Raw genomic sequence first — 9,056 nt, 5'->3', positions numbered from 1 at the left:
AAACTGGAGCTTCACTCGACTTTTATTGCAAGTTTTCCCTCGTCTCGAGATCCTACATAAATAATAATAATCCTCATTATAATATATTCTCACCAACTTAACCTATTTACCACTCGAAATTAAACACGGATGGCACTTAGGCCTATATGCACCTAATTATATATTCACTTTTAAATTACGAAAGTACACACATATCCACATAATCACATATCATATATTAACACCAAATAACACCATATATACCATAATGCAACACTAGGCTTGGATGATCTCGACTCACAACTTAAGTCACTTGGTCGCTAAACTAGACAAGGTCTTCAAATTTCGGCTTCCTAACTCGATGTGCCTTTCCTAAATTATCCAAAACCTATTGACCCTTACTTGTGCCTTTTGCTCTACTGACCTTATACTATCTTACAACTATGGTGGTCGACCTAGTACTCACTTCTAAGTGTTCTAAAACTATGTGATAAGTGATAGTGCTCACTGGTGCAAATTTCAGAATGACAACTATGGTTTCTTGAGTATATTAGACACTCTTAAACTACAAGTTTTCCTTCAAAAATTTTACACAAGACTCTCCTGACCTAAGGGCATCTCACAAACTTGATGTGGCTCAAGGGCCTGGCTTGGGCCTTCTTGGGCCTAAGCTAAAAGTCCAAGGTTCCCCTGTTTTTCTGGGCAGAAAATGCCCTGACTTGAATTAACTTGTGACACATGGTTCTAGATCATATCCTATGAACTATGGTTGGAAAAACTTCTCTGACATACCCTCTAACTAAGGCCCAATTGGGCCTAATGAGGGCCTACCCATGACATGGTCAAATCTCCCTATTTCTAAGTTGCAACAAAACTGTCCCCTGCTGGACAGATTTTGTGATTCTACTTGTGCACCTAATCAAATGACATGCAAACCTCCAACCAACTCCTAAAACCTTTTATATACTCCCAATAATAACTTCTGGTAGCTTGGGCCTCAAAGTGCACACCAATGACATGGTCAAAACTCACTCTAAACCTCAGGGTGCTATACTGATTTTTCTGCAGAAACTATAACTCTCATTTTCCAAGGTTTTGACTTGACAAACTCAACTAACAACAACTTAATACTTAAACCAAGACTTATACATGGTGATCTACTGAAATAACTCCCTTATTCTCAAAATAAACTTGGGTTAGATCATCCATGTCCAAAAACAACAACATGCAACCAAATATATAACATGCAACTCATGGAAAGCACATAACAAGATTTCGGCTAGGCATAAAGTTTTAAATGCTTGCAAAATCGACTTGCACCTAATACTCATCCTTAATAATCATGAAATATAACTTCTTTTAAGTATTAATAAGAAATTTATCATGAAAACAATCTATTTTAAGCACACATATTTCGAATTTATAGATTTTTAAACATAACTACATGATTTCGAAAAAAGTAGCATGCAAAACATGGTTGATCATCATTTTAATGTCTTAAAACTAACATGCATGGCTAAACATAAATATATAATGAAATTTCAGTAGCATGCAAAGGATTTTAAAGCATGATATCTCCATAAAACACTTAGTTAGCACATATACATAATATATCTCATAGAGAGCTCTTGAATTCACAAGAATCAAGAGTTTCTCTTTGGAGATCACATAAGAACTACACATGCATCCATGGAACTTCAACTTCCAAGTCACAAAACACTTGTAAAGTATATAAGATGAATGTAGGTAAAAGATTTATACTTGAGAAGATGAAGAATGAATTGAAAAATGGAAGGGGGTGGGGGATTTTGGCCTTCGGCCGAGAGCAAGGTGGGAGGGGGAAAAGGAGAGAAATTTGTGGTGTGTTGGAGTGTGGAATGAGAATGACTTCTCCCACTTTGATTTCTTTGTTTTATGCTATTTGGTTTACAAATGATGAGTGAAAGTGAGAACTTACAAAAATGTCCCTTGGTTAAAGTTAGGCCATTTTGCATGCAAGGCTAAGGTAGTAATTTGGTAATAATCAAATGAGTTAGTGGGGTTGGAAAAGTCTTGTTTGCCCTTTGAGAGAATAGAAGGGTGATTTGCATGCATGGTCTCTTATGTAATTTGATAAATATGACAACTAAAATTTATAATGATTTATTTTTATAAAATAAAATACAAGTTCAAAAATTATAAAATTTATATCATAAAATAACTTGGATTTTTAGAGACTTTATAAAATCATTTTCAAAATTTGTGAACAAAATACCTTTTAAAAGAAAATTTTTCCAAAGCTTAGAATATTCCTTATAAATCAAAAATAAAGAAATTAAATAAACTCTTGCTTTGAAAAATCATATACTACACAAAGCAAATTTATAATGCAGAAACTTTCACTCACACTAGCGTACAATCATTGAATATATTTTCATTTGACTTTAATATTATACCCAATCCACAAATAATATTACATAAAATGTCGGTCGTAACACTAACACTCAATTCTTAATTTCTCAAATTCAATAAACTGAGACTCTAGCACATTATTCCTCTCACTTAAAAATAAATTGTTTTATTTAATTTTAACATTTTCCTTAATGAGGGACTTAAGTGTAACACGCAGGTGATATAATTCTGTAGAAATATCATTTATCGCATCATTACACTCAGCTTTAGATAAATGTGCTAGGTTAGTGGTGATTGCCTGATTGCTTGAAGAACTTGTCTCTGTTTCATCAGATTTGGCCATCAGGGCTAGATTGACATAGCTTGTTTCTTCATCTTCATCTAATCGATCTACAGCCCAGTCATTCTCCTGTGTGATGAAAGCCCTTTCCTTTTGTTTGAGTAACTAAAAGTATTTCTGTTTATAATCAACATGCTCAAACTTCTTTTGCTGGAAATTAGACTTTCTATATTCACTGACAAAATAACCCGCCAAGCCACATTTGAAACACTTGAATTTTGATTTATCAACCATGTTTCTGTTTGGCTTGGCTGCTTCAAAATTCTTCTTGAATTTGAGCTTGGAAAATCTCCTGGATAAGAATGCTAGATGTTCATCAATTTCATCCATGTCATCTTGGCTCAACTAATCTTCATTTTTAGCTACCAGCCCTTTACCCTTGCTTTCACAGACCTTTGAAGTAGAATCAACAGCTTCTACCTTTATTTATTTCTCCTTCTCTAATGTTAGGGCGAAAACACGCGCTAATATTCACGCAAGTATACGCGTTCGCAAGTAATATATAATACTTTCTAGTTCGTTCCCACAGAGACTCAGACTAATTATGTTCAATTAAGCTCACTCACCAATGTATGATTACTTCTCAATATTAAGACAATAACACTTAGATTTGATTAACTAATTATTAACTACAATTAACTACTAAAATTAACCACTTAATTAACACTTCGAATTAACAATATTAAAACACTCATGAGATCACAACTTCATTACTACTCCCTTCAATAGTCATTGTTATTACCCTTAGCATGCAACAGTGATGATATTAATCGAATAACACGAAACTAATAAAAGCCAACTTTCATTGTACTAATACCATTCTACCAAACATCCACAATTAAGATAGAAGTTGAATAGTCATCAATTATGTTGAGTCCCTATATGTCTATAGAAATTGACAACATAATGATATAAGAGCAAGTTATTCCTTTTGATTACATAGGGCGAATAAAATGGTTAGAGTTACCCACTAATCATGCAACATCGTACATGACCCTATGCTAGCATGGCAAGTTCTAAATCTCAAGATCCACCGTCGCTTCACAAGAGATTAACACCCTATCTTATATGTTCGCGACGCACATAAGACGAAACGCACAACCAATACTAGATATCATACAATCATCACACACTAAGGTATTAAACAACTAACTAAAGAATTCCATAGTAAATCCGTTATGACCCCATGATCACGATTAGCCCATGTTAGTACTCATCGTCATCATAGGTTCATATGAAAACATGATAAATAAACACAAAAGAATAATAACTAAACTAATTATATTAAACCAGAGTACATCACAAGAGTAATAGGTTCAAAGCAAAGAAAACTAGCATCCAACGTTACAACGAAATAAAGAATCACAAGAAAATATGCTTCCTCTTCGTTGCAGTGTGCTAAAACGGTCTTCTTCCTTATCTCCTTCGCTCCTTGATTAATACAACGATCCAACACACGTGAAACGTCTCTGAAATCTACTTATATAGGAGTCCCATAAAACTCAGATTACATAGAAGTTGGAAGCCAAACAGAATTAGAAGTCTAAAATATTTATTCTGAATTCACGACCCTGCGCGGCCGCTCAGCTTCCTGCGCAGCCGCTCACCATAGCTGAGCGGGCGCTCAGACCTCCAATGGAAAATAGTCTGATTTTGCTCTGTTTCTTCGCTGTAATCTGCTCCTCTCTTCCCTCTTGCAATGCTAGACACATGCCAAGGCTGATTATTGATGAATTCTCTCCCGAAATGCAACTAATACCCTGAAATGTACAAACACTAGAAAAACGCATCAAATATACAAAATACTTGATTTCAAGACACCAATTTAAGCTATTATAAGACGTTCTAAGTGGTATAAAATGCCACTTATCACACCCCCAAACTTAAATCGATGCTTGTCCTCAAGCGTCACAGACTCAAAAACAAATTAAAAACATGCATGAATGCAATCTATATGAAATGCAGCGATCCCCCTTACTACGACCAAACCAACCAACTTACAACATCTCAACAAATGAAATTAGGCGACTAAAGATCAATTACATCATGCAAACTATCATACAGCCAGAAACGTGGTGTGTGCAGATGCTTAACAGATATGCTTCGGAACTAGATCAATTATCATGACTCAACTATCATCAAGGCAATCACATTATTATACAAAGAATAAAAATTCTAGGCACAAAGTGACTTATAACACTACAAGAATCCTGGAGCTTATTACGGAATCATGCTTTTTATTCATAACAATAATGCTTATTTGACCTTGCAATGAGTGAGGTCCACAAAAGACTTATACAATGGTATCCATGTAGCGAGCGTTAGGTTAGCGGATCCCAGACTCTAAAAGCCTTAGGTCACTATGCACAAAGTCCCCTAAGAACTTAATAACTCGAATACCAAAGAGCCCACTCGTGATCAATTATGCATAAACACATACTTTTTTTTCTTTCTTTTTTTTTCTCTTTTTTTCCCTCTTTTTTTTTCTTTTCTTTTTTTGCAAAATTTCTGAGCATGTGCGTTTCGCTCAATCTTGCTCAACCCTAGACTACTCGCATAAACATACGAGCCGGCTACTAGCCATTTGACGCCTAGCCATAATTAGCAACGAATTCCATTTTTTACTCTATTTTTTTCTTTTCATGCCTTTTATCACTAAAAACCTATTATAAAATTCTAAACATAATAAATAGATTAACCTCAAAAACAATCAGACCATAACAACCACCTAGTCCTTAAGCATTCTCTAAGACTTAGTGAAAATACAAGTGTTTCTAGCATGCATATCAACCTACACCACTCAACATTACTTTAACGCCATCACTACACTCACATCGACATCACAAATCAGTTGGCAAATCATCGCAAAAGGGATCATGGTATATGCATGAGCTACATGACATGATAAACAAATAGAGCTATAAATAAATAAATAAAACTATATGGCAAAAGTTATGCAATTATATGAATTAAACTATCATGAATATGCAACTATATGACACACACATAAAATATTCCTTAACTACCACCCCCAAACTTAAAATCTTCATTGTCCCCAGTAAAGGTAGTAGAAAGGAATACAGGGTATACCTACTCGGAGTCATCATCATCATCACCCTCAGCGGGTGGTGTATCAGAAGGCGGATATGCAGAGTCCTCAACAAAAACTGGCCACTGGATGTCAGCTCTAAGGCCTCGAAAAGCAGTCCCTAGCGCAAGGGTGAGCTCCTGAGCAAACCTGCTCTGCGTCTCGTACATAGCATCCATCCTCCGTAACAGCCTCCTATACTGGGCATCAGCCATCCCATCACCCTCCTGAGCTCTAGAAGAACCAGCCTCATCATGCCTCGGTCTGGCCATAGTAGCACCTCGTGCTGGATGCCCTCCTGGAAGACGATAACCCAGCCCATGCTCCTCGGGCTCACCACCGGTCCACTCCTACATCGTATTCAGAGTCCCGGAATCAATTGGAGCGGCCGGCAACTGCAACTGCTCATGAGACGGCCACTGAACTCCCACCGCTCGGCAAAGCTTAGTAACCGTGGATGCATAAGGGATGTTCATGTGCTTAGCTCCGCTCAAAAACTTCAGAATTCCTTGGTAGATGAACTCACCAAGGTCCACATAGTACTCATCATTCAAAATTCCCCACAACAACTATGCTCTCTCAACTGTGACCTCATGTGCATGCGAAGAAGGCAGAATATTAGCATAAATAAACTCATTCCATGCACGGGCATACCTGTTCATCGCGATCGCCGGAAAGTGACGATACTCATTAGTTCCAGTCTTGAAAGTCCATACTGTGCCCGACCTACAGAGAGTAGCACAAATCAAATCCAAGTCAAAATCCTCAGCAGTCTTCTCATTCCAGTTCTCCTCCGTGGGCTTCCTCTGTCTCTGCCCAATCACACGGCGAATCGCCGCTGGGTGATAATCAACCGTCATCCCCCGGACCACAGAAAACCCATTCTTCTCGGTCTTCGTACTCGCATAAAACTCGCGAACCACGCTCATAGGCATTGCTTCAGGCGACTCACAAAAAGCTATCCACCCCTTCTCAGCAATCATAGGCAGCAACTCACCATCCCTCCCTGATGGTAAAAATCCCCTCTCCTTCAAAATCGGCTTCCCCAGAAGCCTAGTGTACTCCTCCTCAGCAGCCCTATCATTCAAATGAGGCCTCGCAGCAGTACCCCTCGAAAAATCAGCAGTCGGGACTATGTTGTTGCTATCAATAGTCCTTGCTCTCTTGGGTGCCATCGAATCTGAATAAAAGTGCTTGAGAATTGTGTTTTTGTGTTTGGGAGAGAGTTGAAGTGTAGAAAGTGTATGGGAGATATATGGGAGAGGTGTATGTATATATAAGGTATGGATTAGGGTAGAATCTGATTAGGAGTGGGTTTAGGGTGTAATATCATGGGATAATGGGGAATAGGTCGTGGGTTTTATGGGCTGTAATTTGTTTTTTTATTTTCTGATTTTTTTTTTGGATTTTTAATGGACTAAATTTTTTTCTCCCAGCCGACCCCTGAGCGGTCGCTCAGCAAAGCTGAGCGGGCGCTCAGGGGGCTCCTGGAAAAAAAATTTATGATCCCGTTTTTCTGATTTTTTTGTGGTTTTGGATAAGTTATTAACTTCTAAGGGTTCCTGTAACAACAAATCATGGGTTGCCTCCCACGCAGCGCTTCTTTTTCGTCATTAGCTTGACGTTGCGTACCTTCCTCAAGTTGACAATAAAACGGCACTAACCACTTCTCGGTTTGCCATGTCCCCATAGTAGTGCTTCAACTGCTGACCATTAACCTTGAATGCTTGGTCCAGATCATTCTCAAAAATCTCCACCGCTCCGTGTGGAAACACAGTTTTGACAATAAAAGGTCCAGACCACCTTGATTTCAACTTCCCAGGAAAAAGTCGGAGACGAGAGTTGAATAAGAGAACTTGTTGCCCCGGCACGAATAACTTAGGATGTAGCTTCCTATTGTGCCACCTCTGTTGGATTTTTAACGCAACGGGGGCATGGCAAAACACTTTTACACATATAAAATCCAAATAAAAGCATACAGATCATGAATAAAAAATTCCAGGGATCGAATCTAACCTTTAAAATAATTCGGAGACAACGATCAGAGATCCTTAGCAGTTGCTCCTCAAGTGTGAAGCACTCCACCGGTATCCACCAAGAAAACGATGTTAAGGAGGAGGAAGGAGGTGGAGAGAATTGGGTTTTCCAAACCTTTTGGGTTTTGGGGTTCGATGTGGGTTAGAATAAAATAGGGTCTATAATAGTGTATTTATAGGCAAAATTTTCAGCTGAAGTTTTCCCATAAATATTATTATTATTATCCCATTTATTATTCTTATTAATAATTAAAACACCTTTTAATTATTAATCCTTTTTCTAAACACTTTAGAAATAATTCTCTCTCTTGATTTAATTTCCAAAAATTAAATCCTTTAATTAATAATATTAAGAACTTTTCTTAATTAATTTATAATCAATTAAATCTCATTTAATCAATTATTAAATTTTCCAATTAATTATTTATGATTATTTATTTCATAAATAAATAATTATCAGCCATTATTAATTAATTACTCCACCATTAAATCATTCTCCTTTTATAGTGTGACCCTGTAGGTTCAATATTAAGCCGGTAGTAGAAATAAATAATAATAAAACTATTTTATCATTATTTATATAAATTCTCTAATTTATTAAATATGATTAATTAATTAATCACATTTATTCTACATCGTGAGGGATACTTCTTAGCATATCGCGACTATCCGGATAATATGAATTCACTGCTTAGAATACCAAGAATCTATTCAGTGAATAGTTACCGTACAATAAACTCCTTCTACCCTACAATGTCCCGATTAAATACAAGGCATGGATCTCGTGTCAAGCCTATTTAATTTAATCACTTGCTTACAATTTACTATGCGTAGTTCTATGCAAATTAGAAACTCCTTTCTAATTTCATTCACTCTGGCCAGAGATTCCTGAACTAGCATAAGTGGATCAGCCTTGAACATTCGCTTCCTTCACTGGAAGGGGTAGATCCTTTATTGATCATACACTATCTTCGTGTACAAATTCCTATACCCATAAGAGCCCTAATAATTGTCCTTGGAGACTAAGAACTAAACCAAAGCATAGTTCTGTGTACACAAGATGACTATGATGACCTCAAATCTAAGGATACTTGTACAACTATCACTATGTGAACAACTGCTGACATGTGAGTGAACTTCATCAGTTGTTCATCTGGGCGAGTCATGTTCAGTGAACTTATTCTATAATAAGCACCTACATACTAGCTATAGTGTCACCACA

This window comes from Apium graveolens, chromosome 1 (genome assembly GCF_009905375.1).
Source record: "Apium graveolens cultivar Ventura chromosome 1, ASM990537v1, whole genome shotgun sequence".
NCBI lineage: Eukaryota > Viridiplantae > Streptophyta > Magnoliopsida > Apiales > Apiaceae > Apium > Apium graveolens.
Note: the sequence above shows the minus strand (reverse complement) of the source record.